The sequence below is a fragment of the Talpa occidentalis genome, unplaced genomic scaffold (assembly GCF_014898055.3).
Source record: "Talpa occidentalis isolate TD23 unplaced genomic scaffold, MPIMG_talOcc4v2.1 talOcc4.6, whole genome shotgun sequence".
Taxonomy (NCBI): Eukaryota; Metazoa; Chordata; class Mammalia; order Eulipotyphla; family Talpidae; genus Talpa; species Talpa occidentalis.
The window spans coordinates 126370029-126385006 of NW_023604972.1; positions in this window are offsets into that span (position 1 = coordinate 126370029).

A 14978-nucleotide genomic window follows, 5' to 3' on the forward strand; every position below is an offset into this window, starting at 1 on the left:
TTAAGTCACAGCACTATGAAGCTATCTGCCGCCACTGCAGCACAAGTTCGATCCCCTGGCAGGAAGCTAACACATATGGGGAAGCAGACCTCTCCTGTCTCGCCCGCTGCTCCCCTCAGCAGTGTATTTCAGTGGCTCTGCCTGTTCTGCTCCCCACTCCATCTCTGGTGAATCTTCTCACCCAAGCACCTCTGGCCTGCACCCTGGCTCCTGTATGCATAAATAAATAAATTAAAAAAAAAACCCCACTACATGCACTTTATCTAAGCTGGAGAAAACAAGCATCTGAGAACACCCACAGTTACTCTTGTAGCTAGAAGAGGCAAGGGACAATCTTCTACCACGCTTCTGGACAAAGTATGAACTTTAACTTTTTACTATTAAAATTATCACTTCCCTTAATTTAATAAGTGCAAAGTAATCTATTTTTTATTAATGTAGATATCATTTACAATTAAATTAAACACTATACATTTCAAGTCAATGCACTGCCACAAAATATTTTACACATAAGGTATTTTTTAACAATAAACTCAAAATTCAAATATTTTATAATTTATAAAGCCTTTAAATGAGTTGTTATGATTACTGAATCTATTACATAAGCTGAATATTCTTTAACATACCCAAGAATAGATAATTTGAATTGAGGGGAACTTGATCACAAAGGCAGCAAGATCAAGAACAAACCGATAATAATCTGAATTTCAACAAAAAGAAAAGCATAACTTGGATGAATAACTCTGAAAATATAACTGACAATAGGCATTCTCTCTCTATAACTTATATTTCTTACATTAGATCCTTTCTGCTTTGGTTAATGCTTTTTCTTCTCTAGCTATAGATATTCTCTTACAGGAGCAGAATCCTGCGTTAACTAAGTCAATGACCTTTACGCCTGACTAGCAAATTCTAAGTGAAAAGTCTCAATACCATCCTTACCAAATATTTTATTTAATAGTATCAAGTGAGAACTCATCTCAGAACAGCAATTACCGAGTTTCTTCAGAAAAGTACATATTCTTTAAAACCTAACAAAAATGTAGCTAAACTTTCTTAAAATCCTTACTGTATTATATGGTAAAAATAAATGACCTCATTGGAAGAGTGTTCATTATTATGATGAATACACACTAATGAAAAATACGCTTAACTAATTCTTTCATTTTTCATGATCAGCTGTTATTAAAAAACTATAACGTCAAACCAAGTAATATATGCAAACATTTGCAAGTTATATTTTAGAACTTACCTAGAAAATATTTTGAGATCTCAATATCCTGTAGAATCCCTATTTTCATATAACTTTAGTTATATCTTAATTTCCCATATGTAAGCATGCATATACACATACATATGTTTTTAAGACATTTTCATTTAAGAATTGAAAGTACTTTTTAGAGCACTCTGTTAATTTCTAATGAAATGGTAGACTATTGATACATTATACACATGTATTCAACCTACTGAATCATGAAGCATCTGGAAATACAAAGCATTATTTATTCAAAACCACCTTGTGTATGTGCAGATGTTTACTATTTTTTGCCAAGCAATTATAACATATTGTTATAGCTGAGCTTTGCATTTGATTGAAAAGATGAACAAAGTGGCTGTCAAGATTTATAACACTCAAAAGTTGGCCATTGGTAGCAATAATTACATCAAACAAGGTTATCCAAATATATACCAATGTCCACCTGAAAAACAAATCATAGATTATTAAAAAATATAGGATAGAACCAAACTAATAGATAACAATATGTATTTCTATTTAATCAATGGTACAATAAATACAAATGAGATCCCAGTTTTTGTCAACAATCACAAACGTTATAATACTTGAGAGATTGCTAGAATATAAACATTTAACATCAGTATCTACTCCCTCCCTGATACATGTCATCATTAATCATACAAATAAATATTAGTAGATTTATATAGATTTACTTACATTTAAAACATTAAATCAAACTTAAACTTTTTCTCTTCTTAAATCAAAAAATAAAGGAAGAGTAATATTGAAGTAAAAAGAATAAATGAATATTTATGTTAATAAAATGTTTCAATAATCTATGGTTTTACAATACAGCAAAAAAATTGCATTTATTAGAAATGCAATGTACACCCAATATCATATAAGTGAATTAATTTCTTGCATAAGTCACAAATATTGCAGATGAATAAGACTACATTTTAGATTTAAACAATATTTTATTATGAGTTAGAATATTAGTTATTTATCTCAATTATGCTATTGCTTTTATATGATGTATCACACAAAAAAGATTTTCAATATATATTCAAAAACATTTTAATGCATATACACATAGCTATTGCAAATGTATGTCTTTGTGTTCATGTGCATGTCCATGATGTACGTATGCATGATTAAGGTATGCCAGCTGATTGTCAGCCTTTTGTGTACTAGAGACAATATTTGATACTGTAAAAAAAATTGTTTTTATGTTATATAAGTAAAACACAATTGGCTTCCCATCCTTCTGTTTTTAAGACCATTTTCCCAAAAAAGTTGTCCAACAATATATAACTGACTTACTACTTATACATTTTATGTAGCAACACTTAGAATTCCTTTTAAAGCTATTATTTAAATAGTCTTACTCATCTCTTCCTCGTATGATAGCTATTTTTTAGGTATGAAATCCCAAGTACTATTTATGCTGTTTGTAGTTGGTTGTATAAGTATAGAATACATAGAATAAAGTTACCTATTTTCTATTCCATTGGTTATTTTTGGCCCATTAAATAATTTACTTGAGATCATTGTATATCCCAGACAGAGTACATCCTCATCTTTAAATAGACTTGCATTGAATAAGGGAGGTTACAGCTTCTAAAGACATAGGTAAAGATTAGTTCTGATAGAGGTTTACTTTAACAGAGGAAAGGGTAGAGGAAAAAGTTGAGCATTTCTGCAGTCAGAATTTATTTTCCATAACATCATGAAAAATGCCTATCACATTTTCTCATTAAATTATCCCCCATGTCTCCAAATTGTAGAAGAAAGTAGAAGTAAGCAGAAATCTTATCCTGATCCTTTTATAACCATATGTATACACTTTTCTAAAATAAGCAGCACAGCTTCGATGTCCAGGAAACATCAAACTAAGTTATGCTTCAGTCATTGGAAATTCTCAATAACCTTCAGATTTTGCTTAATGGTCATCTCTTATCATTACCAATATTCTTTTTATTTTCATATCTTCATCTTTAATTACATTGGGGTAAAAATAGAGAAATGGCTGACAGTTGCTACCAGATAATCTATAAACTCTAGCCATTGGATTCTAGAAATAATTTATGACTCAAATAGTAATTTCATGATATATGCTACATTGTGTATATTTAACAAAATCATCAAAGATGGTTAAACACTTTTGAGAAAAAAAATACCTCCTTTCTTTAAGCAAGATAAAATTTAAAGGTTTTTTTATTTAAAAGTCTACTATTTGGAAGGTTGACATAAAGTTTTCTGATTATTTGAAGTGAAAAAAAATTTCAACTTAAAATAGAATATTTGAAGATATTAACTTCTACTCTGCAATATTTTAGGAGAATATATTCACAAGAGAAAGCAGCTTCATTATGATTTCTCCCTCATTTCTTTTGAGATACATTTCCATAATTTAGAATACTTGGTTTTAGACAATCAAACTCTTCTTTCAGAATTTCTTTTGATTTGCAAGTTCAGACTGACAGTCTAAGGTAATGAAATGTGAATATTTTTCTAAATCCCTTATAAAAAAGAAAACTATTGCCAATAAATTATACAGTAAAAAAGCAGAACTTTCACAATTATGTTCCTGAACTTTGTAGGTAGCTTCTCTGCCCAATCCTTGACATCCTAATTTACATATATAAGGCAGTTGTTTCATATTTTATTATAATAATATTATTTTACATTAACCACCAAAAACCTTTCCAACAAAGACAGTGCAATTTATTGATATCCAAAACATGCTTTTAGAGTATGTCAATGTCATCAGTACTTCATAAAATATGAGAGATAGAGACATAATAATATTCCCAAACAATAAGTTATTCATTCTGATCATTATTAAATTGTAATTTTAAGGCAACAGTATTTGGGGTATGCATTCCTGAAAAATATCTTAAGATGAGAAAATGAAATAGTTAGGATCAGGAAAAACAAAGAAATATATTAATAATGATGCTTAATTGAAACAAGTTGAGACTGCGGTCATATTTATTAATGAGGCATTTATTACAGAGATTTTTTTCCCATAGAAATTCACCAGGGAAAACATCACATATAAAGAAAGGGGACTATAATAAAAATTACAGATGTGTATAAATGATTTTACGGAGATAGAACAAACCCTGGAAATATGACTGCAGAATTGAGGCTACTAGAGGGGAGTGAGAGGGAGAATAGAAACAAAGACAGGAGGAAGCCAATGGACTATGGATGCTTTGATGTGATGAGTCTAGTCCTCTAAATTATATACATGCTGTAAACCAATGTCACCTTATAATTATTATAATAATTAATCTAATTAGTATAATTATTTTAATAATTATATACATATATATGAAAACAGGTTGTGTATTATGTAAACATATGTGCATGGTAAATTTTAAGTCAAATTTGTGCAAATATAATTTTAAGAACATGCCTTGTAGCCGGGCAGTGCATGACCAGATGGTACCTGGATAATGTTGGATAAAAACATGCTTTCACATCTGCCTGGAGTTAAGAGTCCCAACTCATACTTTCTGCTAGCTGAAGTGTACACAGTTCCTAGATCTGGCCTGAGTATTTAAATGTTCATAATACTGATGACTTAAGGAAACATAATAGGTTTTTGACTGAACAATTGACGCTTGACCACTTATTTGTTACACAGTTTTTCATGTTTTTCTCAACACTTCTTGATTTTACTTATCTTCAGATTTGCTACATCCCTGGTCTATATCTTAGCTTTAACTTAGAGCTACGCTGTGATTCACTGATTCATAGTAATTCCTTACATTCCACTTTCTAGTTGGGGCTGGTTATTTAGTGACTCTTTTCAAACGCTATGAGCAGATGCCGGGAGAAAGAATCATCATTTAACCATACCTGAAACAAAACTGAAAGCTATCATTTAAGAAAGGAGAATAGTATCAGCATATAAAAAAATAAGTCTCTCGAGAACAAGAAGTCAAGTGACTGAATGACTTTCAGAACTCAGAAATTTGAGAATTTTTTTGGCATATTTTTAAGATACTGTGAAGGGACTGGCTGACTCTCAGCATAGGTACTGGAGCAAAATAAATATTGATGTGATTGGATTTCAAAAGTTAGAACACAAAGCCAAATTTTAACTGATTGTTGGTCATGAAAACTCTTCTGTGATTACGTGTTTACTTTTTGGATCTATGAGAAAAGCAGAGTAGAGAGAGATTATAGTCTATTATTATTATTATTATTATTATTATTATTGTTCTGAAAATCAGAGTTCAACTGCTTAATAATAGCAAATTCATTATTTAAGGGAAATGTCATTGTAGCTTCAAAATAATCACAGAATCATTCACATAAGAAGAAAATAGTGAAGGAATAAGGTTTTGAATAACATGTTTCATGTAAGTGGATGAAATTGGTAGATCTCAGATGACTTTAGATTCGGTCAGTCCTAATTACTATCACATAAAATTCATTGGGTCAGCGGTCCTGGTCACCCAGTCAGTTACATCCAAATTCCTGACCCACTGAAATGATGAACTATATAATAATAGTGTGCTGTTTTGAACATCTATGTTTAGGAGTAGTTTGTTACACAGCAATAGATAAATTAACAGCCAATTCAGGCATGTGTTTCTGTGGGCTGAACACCAGCGGAATATCAATTAACAGCTTTATCCTCTAATCTTGAAAACAATATTATCTAAAATAGATTTTATTTTTTACAATTAACATGCATCTCTTAAGGTAATGTATGTTTTATTTAAAATATTGTATCTTACATATGTTAAGAAACATATCCATAATTATTAATAACACATTTTCCAATAAAGGAAACATGAGTAAATTTCCAATTCAAACATGAGTGTCTATATTTCTTAGAGTTAAGCAATTAGAGAAATTAGTTATCTACAGTAACATATAAGAAGTTAACTTTTCTTACTGGAGTTCACTATGTGTAAATTTTAGGAGAAATTACAGGTCACAGAGGAGTGCAAAGAACACTTATTTATGTATGAAAATATGATTTTTCTGATATAAAAATGAAAATCAGTATCTCCAAATGGTTTCTTTGATCTTGATTACTTTAATACCATTTTCCCTTGAATGTTTTGCCCTCTTCACACTTGATCTTAGCCAAAAGGCCAAGAAGTGGGCCTCCCCTGTGGCCAGTTGAGCAAGTGCAGTGTTGTGAAGCTGTCCACAGCCTCTGCAGCACAGGTTCGATTCCCAACGGGCCAGGGAGATACCCACATGGTGCAGCAGACCTCTCCTGTCTCACCTGCTACTCCCCTCAGCAGTGTATTTCGGTCCCTCTGCATGTTCTGCTCCCCACTCTGTCTCTCGTGAATCCTCTCACCCTCCTGTGCCTCTGACCTGTACCCCAGTTCTTGTATAAAAATAAATAAATCTTTTTTTAAAAAATAGAAAAACAAAAGGCCAAGAAGTGATGGTTTTTGCTCTTAGTGCCATATCAGAATTGAGATGTATAGCAAAACTCTGAGAATATTAGTAAATTCTTTAATAAAAATAAGTCATATATTATTTCCTTCCAATGGAAAAAAAAAAAAAGCAGCCTTACAAATGATGTATCCTCATTGTGAAAATATGAATTTTTATTTTATGTTTATTTCTGTGGTGTATAAACTCAAATATTTATTTAAAAAATTGTCATTTGAATAGAGAATAAGTCTTGAATTACTGATGGAGAAGGTAATTTCCAAGTTATGCAATATTGATGCAGTTAGGATTGTTGAGCTCTTGATTTAAAGATACATATGTAATCTAAAGTTTAAGGCCTCACTGGAATAGGTATTTTCCATATAGATTTATGACCGCTGAGCAGCAACTGGAAATCCAATGATCTTTTTACCATCACTGAAAATAAATTCAACCAAGGACAATGACTAGTCAGCCATGAAATTGTGCGCTTAAGCAGACTTCACACTGACAACAGAAATGCTAAAGGGAATTTATACGTACTTGCTAGAATCTCGTCTGCTGAGTGTTATTCTGAAAAATCTTTTCTATGATCCATTTGTAGTGAAAACAGCAGTATATCCATTTGCTGTTTCAGTGTCTATTCGCAAGACTTATATTGATCATGGATACTTACTTTGAGTTTAAAAAAATACTAACTCCAACTTCCACTTTGGGAAAGATCCTTTTGATTCATATAGAATAGTCAATTTTGAGAAATAACAAATAGGATAGAAATCATATCACATAGCTATATCTAAAATAGTAATTATATATAATTATGTATACACAAGTATAGATAATTACTATTTTAAATATCGCTATGCATGGCATGATATTTTTATGGACATATGTATTGATACAAGTATAAAATAAGCCCTATTCCTTCAATGTATTCCTCAGAAACAAATATCATGGGTATAATCATTATTCCCATGTTATATGGATCAAGAAACTAAGGCAGAAAAACTGAATTTGCCCATGGTTCCTAACTGAATTAGGAACCCACTCAGTCATTATTCATGTTCATGTTCTTTAAGCATCAAGTAATTTGATACAAACTGTAAATATTACTATAATATATATGTAGTAAATTACAAAAATAGCTAACATCATTACTTAAATATTTAAAAAATACAGTTCAGACCTGTTTTATGTGTGCTGTGTTTAATAATTAAAAAATTATGTTTGCTCTATGACTATCCATAATTTGTTATTTTTTAAAAATGTGCTAGACTTTTACTAAAGACTTTGCCTAAATTACGCAATAAGATCATAACAATAGTACTCTTTCCTTATTTTACAAATCAGGCAATAATCTAAGGCAGATTGTATGGCTACACTGAACATTATTGCTGATTTGTAGCAGATTCAGCACTGAAATGCATCCATTAAAAAGACATTAATATATTATTTAAAAATTAAAATAAAATAAAATAAAATAAAACAGAGATAATTGATACTGCTAGAATAAACATTAAGACATAGGGGAAAAAATGTCAAAATGTCTAAGTAGCTAACCTACAAACTACAATGGAGTATTATAAGTCCCTGAATATTCCTATCAATAGATAGGGCTCTTTTGATTTCTTTTGAGTACTTGCTTCATATCTTGCTAGCTTCTTTTGGTTTTAAGATCTAATCACCTTGCTATTTCTGTAAATGTATTAATGGTTTATAGAGATCTTTTTTCTCTTGGTTGAAAGACAACAGAAATCTGGTATATTATTCTTTTCTGTTTATCTTTTTCTATTATTTTTAGCTCCACTCAATTATGAGTTTTTCCCCATTGTAATAGAACCTCTTTGACTGAGAGGAGTGAGATTTGTTCTTCTGTGTTTATGTTTTATTCATGGCTGAAAATTTAAAAATAAAGCTACACACTCTCAAAAAGAGAGACATTAATAAAAACTAACCTTTACTTTTTATAGATTTCTTGTTATATTACTAAAAATTTTAAGTCAACATTGATTTTAATAGATTTTGTATTTATCCAATTTATTTAAAATTAAAGCTTATAAAGCAACTAAGAATTAAAATCCCACTTTATGGGCCTCCCTGGTGGTGCAAGGGGTTAAGACACAAGCTATGAGGCTGTCCGCAGCCACTTCAGCACAGGTTCGATCCCCAGCCAGGGAGCTACCCACGTGGTGCAGCAGACCTCTCCTGACCCACTTGCTGCTCCCCTCAGCAGTGTATTTCAGTAGCTCTGCCTGTTCTGCTCCCCACTCTGTCTCTGTGAATCCTGTCACCCCCTAAACCTTTGGCCTGTACCCTAGTTCTTGTATGCATAAATAAATAAATCTTTAAAAAAATCCCACTTCACATGTCTGAAAAGGTGAGTGAACTATTAGATAAATGAAAACACAAGAAAATGACACTAATTATTGATATTATCATATACATCTTACTGATCTTTAAAAAAAATAAATGCATGCATCTTTTGATCTAGTCTAAAAGTTTCCTTTAGATTGCTTTTTGATCATATTCAAGAACATATTATGCAACAAAAGTTAAAAGAGTATATAAGAAATAAAAAAAAAGGCCATAATTATATGAGTAAAACATGGTCATTGTGAAATAATGCACAGTTCATGGCTTGTATATTATACTAAATATCCTAACACACAGATACCAGAATTGAGGCCATGAAAATACTTTTGGCTTAGAGTTCTAGGCATTATTTACCACATCATTATTGGATAAGTATTACATTATATTGCTTTCATTTTAAAATTTAGTTTTAGTATGTAAAACTCAAAATTTTGGGTTGAGGAAGTTTCAAAACAATGAATATATATAGTTCTTAAAACATAATTGGAATCTAAATCCAAGTTTAGGTATTTCATAAAAAAATATTGGATTTTACATCTGAACTTGAAGTTCACTCTGGAATATTATCTTCATGATGTCAAATAGTTACTGAACAATATTTGTGATTAATCCATAAAGAACTTAAAGTGCTAGGCTGGAGAAATTTTTAGGGCCATGGAAAGTTGTATGCATGAAGGAAAAATAAAAATAATTGTTTTTGTATGTTGGATGTTCTTCGTTAAGGATAGAGTGCAAAAAAGGTGACAAAAAGGAACACATTAACAGTGAGGTACTAGGTGGGATGGAAATGACATCCATCAAAATACACATCTGCATTTCTGCTTCGCGTTACAAACAAGGATACTCCTCAAAATGATTTATTTCAAAATGTGCTTTCCTTATAATTTCAAACCTCTATTCCTATCATTTTCCTATACCTTAGGTCAGCCTTTTAAACTGCATAAAACTATTAGAACTATTTTTTGAAAGAAAAGCTAATAACAACTAAAATGGTGGTTAGTATAGATTTACACAGTCACTACAAGTATTTGGCTACATTCAGCAATATCAAATATTCAGATATTATTCCTTATCAATAGAATTCCAAATATTATGCTGCTTTCCAATATACTTTGATTTTAGGATATAACAGATGTTTATCTCCTTTGAGCAAGATAACCATATGTTTAACTGTCATGAGATAAACAGGTTTATAATTTTGATGACTTTTGAGAAAACCTTGTTTAATAACAAAGAAACATGTTGGCAGAAAATATTGCTTACCATTTCTAAGCAAAGAAAAATTGTTTTTATCCTTTTAAAATTTACTGTCTTTACTGACAAATTTACTTACACATCCAAATCATATAAATGAATAAAAATGCTATAACCTCAAGCACTAATTTTGACAGTAGAACAGTTGTTTTAATACTAACAGAGTGGGAGGTTGTATTGAGCAATAATAGAAATTTCAAGCATCGGAAGTGCAATAACAGAAAGCAGGGGCTGACATCAAACACATCTCTCTATCTATGCTAGATTTCAGCATTTCCAGGAGAAAACAACACCAGTCTTCTGGAAAATAATTCTGTGTAAATACCACAAATATGATGAGATGACTTGTAGATATCTCTAATAGAAAAGTTCATTATCTTCTTTTCTTGAATGATAGTTAATGTTTTCACTTTGAAATAGTCAATGAGTTGTTTAAAATTGAAAAATAACTCATGTGTACATATAGAGTTTAAACTTGAGATGAATTTGGCTGTTTAATACATACAAGCTGTTTAATACAAGCTTATACACACAAAATACCTTTTATATTGTGATTATCATATAATACCTGTTATTACAATGCCTGATCTTTTGATGTAATATAACTATTTTTATCAAGTTTTCCATATTTGCTGTCTTAATTACAGAATCTGTATTAAATTTACTGGTTTACAAAAGCCCAAGTTGTTGAATCATTACTTTCTGAAGATGAAGATACTTCCTTTTAAGTGCAAAATTATTTTTCTTATCTAGAAATCGTGTGTGCTTGTGAGTGAATATATTCATAAAAATTTCAGATATATTGCAATGAAAAATTTCATAAAGCATCCATGATATGGAAAATGAATCCATACTTTTCAACAGATGGTCCCATAATCTACATACCAGTCCTCTAATTTCCCTGCATTTTGATGACTCATTTTACATCATAAGAAACTCTTCACTAATCTCTGATTATAATACTTTTGTTACTATAATTCTCACTTATCTCAATCAGTTTTCTTCATCTTTGCAAGTTTGGCAGAAGCTGGAAATTTCTGTAGGGATCATGGCTGATGTAATCAGACATCACTGACGAAATGCCAACATACATTTTTACACAGTCAGCATCATAAGAGAAGTCACCCTTGTCTTTCACCACGCCTTACATTCATTCTCTGAAATGAAACTTTCATTACTAGTTTATTTCTCAAATTCTGTTGCTCTGTCATTAAACAATTCCTTCATTTCACATATAAGAATTGCCTCAAACTATTTCTTCACTGACCCTTAGTTCTCTTATATAACATAAATTTTCTTGAAACATTCAAGATTCAGGAATATTCCTGCTCTAAAATTTTTCGTAGCAGGAAATAATACCAAGAAAGTGATCACTGGGCTTCTAGATGATCGATGGGCACTGAAATCTGTTCATTATATTTACTTTCAAATATCTTCAAGCAACAATGTTATACATGATTACTCTAATCTAAATATGAATCTTGTGTCTGTTTATCTAAAGATGATTCACCTAACAAGTATTTTTCCCTAAGCTTTTTCAATTTATTTCAAATATGTGAAAAAATTTTAAATCTAACATTAATATTTTAATTAATCATTTGAAGATAATTGCAGATTCATAGGTAGTTACAAGAGAAATGAAGTAAAATCCCATGTAACTCATTTCCCTCAGTAGAGACATCTTGCATAACCATAATCCAATTATCATAAGTTGGATATTAACATTGACACAATCAAAATGCAGAATTTTCATCACTGTAAGGATCCTTTATATTTCCTTACTTTAGCAAGATTTCTTCCCTCTAGTCTCCCTTTTCCCTATTAACAAGGGCTCTATTCTCTATTTTTATAATTGTGTCATTTCAGGAATGTTATAAAAAAGATAATCATATGTAATATAGCCGAATGGTATTGACCTTTTCACTTTGTTTGGATTCATCCATCTTTTTGTATATAACAGAAGTACTTTCCATTTTTATTGCTGAGTAATATTCCATGACATGTATATGTTAACATTACCTTTCAAAAACTAATTTACCTCTCTAAGCCATTCAAGCAATCATTGTTAATATACAGCCTTGTTCATACTTTTAACAACTTCACAATTTTAAGTGCTAATATTCTTGTCTTTCATCGTTTCATTAACTTCATCCTTATGTTCTCTTACAGGAACAGTATCTATACTGCAAATTCTGTTCTCATAAAAGTAATTTTGTTCTGTCATTTTCATTCTCTTAGGATGTGAATTTGCCTATTAATTAGTTTTCCACACTTCAGATTATCTATTTAAGGATACTTATTTTTCTTGTCCTGTCAAATTCAAAATTTGCCTAGTCATGTCTCCTGACACACTCACAGGTGAGTTCTTCATTTTACTCGATATATAGGCCTTACCCATCTGACTGGCCAGTTGTTTACATTCCTCACAGAGACAATTCCAAACTCGTATTAACTTCTGCTGCACTTATCAAATGACAGTGCCCTGATTTCACACTGAAAATGGTTTTAAATCATATGAGCTGTCTGTCGAATTCCTGTGAAATATGCTGCAAATGTAAATAGATGGTGAGTTTTCCAGTCTGGCATTCTTTCTCCAATTATCACCTCTAGAATCTTATTACATCAATCCCTTAATTCTGTCTCTTCTTTTAATTGTTGTCATCAGAATTAAACTTCTGTATCTACATTTATGAGTAGTTATTCAAAGTCATCTCAAAGAGACAGAATGTCACCTGCTGGGTCAGATTGCAGTGAAATCTTTAATTGAATGTATTAATAAATGTCAGTAATGAGTGATACCCAGAAGTATAGGAAAGGTTGGTTACCCATGGAGAGAGAGTAAGAGGAGAATAACAGGCATAATCATTTGCAAATTCCAATCAAGTACTTCAAGTATTCTAAAGCCATCTGCAAGACCATCTGACCACTTCCAATCTTTCTAATGTGATTTGGTCTCCTCAGATAGATGAAATCCAAAAAAAAAAAAGTACAAAACACATGCCACAAAAAAAGATGTATGATTCACATTATTCACATGACACAAATTATTAGTGAAAATTAACAGATTAGAATTCTGAACCTACATGTATCAAACTCCTAATACCATTCAAAGTGATATCTCTATGAAGAGAATTCTGCCTTATCCTATTGGTAAGTGTTATTTTTGAATCTTCAACTGTAGGAACATTATCCTGTATTTTGTAATTTTACACATATACACACATACATATACACACATATGCATGTAGATATACACATTATATATACTATTGTATATGCATGTATGTGTATATACTTACCAAATGCTATACTTTTTAGTATTTTACTAATTTTTGAGTCTTTCATCTGATCTTATTAAAACACAACCCAACCTTGCTCAAGGAGAAAGTCACACTCTACCTCCTTGAGAAAAGAAGGCATTAAGTTCTTAAACCTCAAAGAAACGTATGTATGCTAAACTAGACCTGTGTCTTCTATATCAAAAGGAAAAAAAAAAATCAAACTCCTGCTATACAAAGTTGTAGCTAACCCTTGTAATTTTCCATTGAGAAGATCTTTTCAGATTCCCTTTTGCCTTGATTTCTTACCCCCCAGTTTCCGTGAACTTTGTTCATGGGCCTCTGAAACATTGGAAGCACTGGAAATGTTATCCCCTCAGAGATTATGTAGTCCTGTGATCACTTTTAGCTAGTGTTTTATCAACACAGGAGTGTGAAAACCCAGATATTTTCCATTCCTGTGAGAAATTTTGAGTTGCTATTTTAATTTTGAAATGTCCTGAAAAATTAGGATAAGACTAGAACTTTATCTGAAATAAAAAGACCTGTTTGATTTATTCCCAATCTCACTCCTGTTACTCCATTATCTGTTTTCCCCAGAAAAATTCCTCAGTGAATTACTTGCATATAAATTTATATTTATGCATTTAATTCATACATATTTATGCATTTATATTTATATATTTAGTTCCCTAAATTTATGCATTTAGGGAACTTGAACTAATACAAAAGCTAACTAATACTACCACCTGTACTTGGTATCTTTTTCATATTCTACAAGAAGTTATTTTATCTCCTATTGTGCTTATTTCTTTAATATTTCCCTTTGAACTATTTCTTTGATCTATCCTACATCCTTCCTAATTACTACTGAGTTTTTTCTTTTTCTGTTATATTTAATCTCTGGGAAGAATAGTCTTGCTCATTTCTTTAGTTTATCACTTTTTCTTCATTTTCATCCCATTGACATTTAAGTTGTATTTACCTTACCTGATTAAAACGGTTTTACTAAGTTTAACTAAAGTCTCCCAATTTACAAATCCAATCAGATATTTTTTGCACCACATAAAATTTTATCCATTTTTTTTATTAGTTCCTGGATATTGTGATACCAATGTATTAACTTACGCTTTCATTCAACAAATACTGGTTGAGATATTTACTGAATGCCTATGAAGCCAGCTATCAGACAGATTGATAGGAAAGCATTGCAATAATAACAATATAAACAGTATACTATGAAAGTAAATAATAACTAAGAAAATTTTGTCTGAAAGACATCAGAGTTTAGCTGAAACCTCCATGATTTGTAGCATTTTTTGGCACATATATACTTTCTGATTGAGACCACATTATTCCTAACCAGAAAAAGTAAAATTTGGAGTAGATATATTTATCATCACCAAAGTCATAAGTCATAT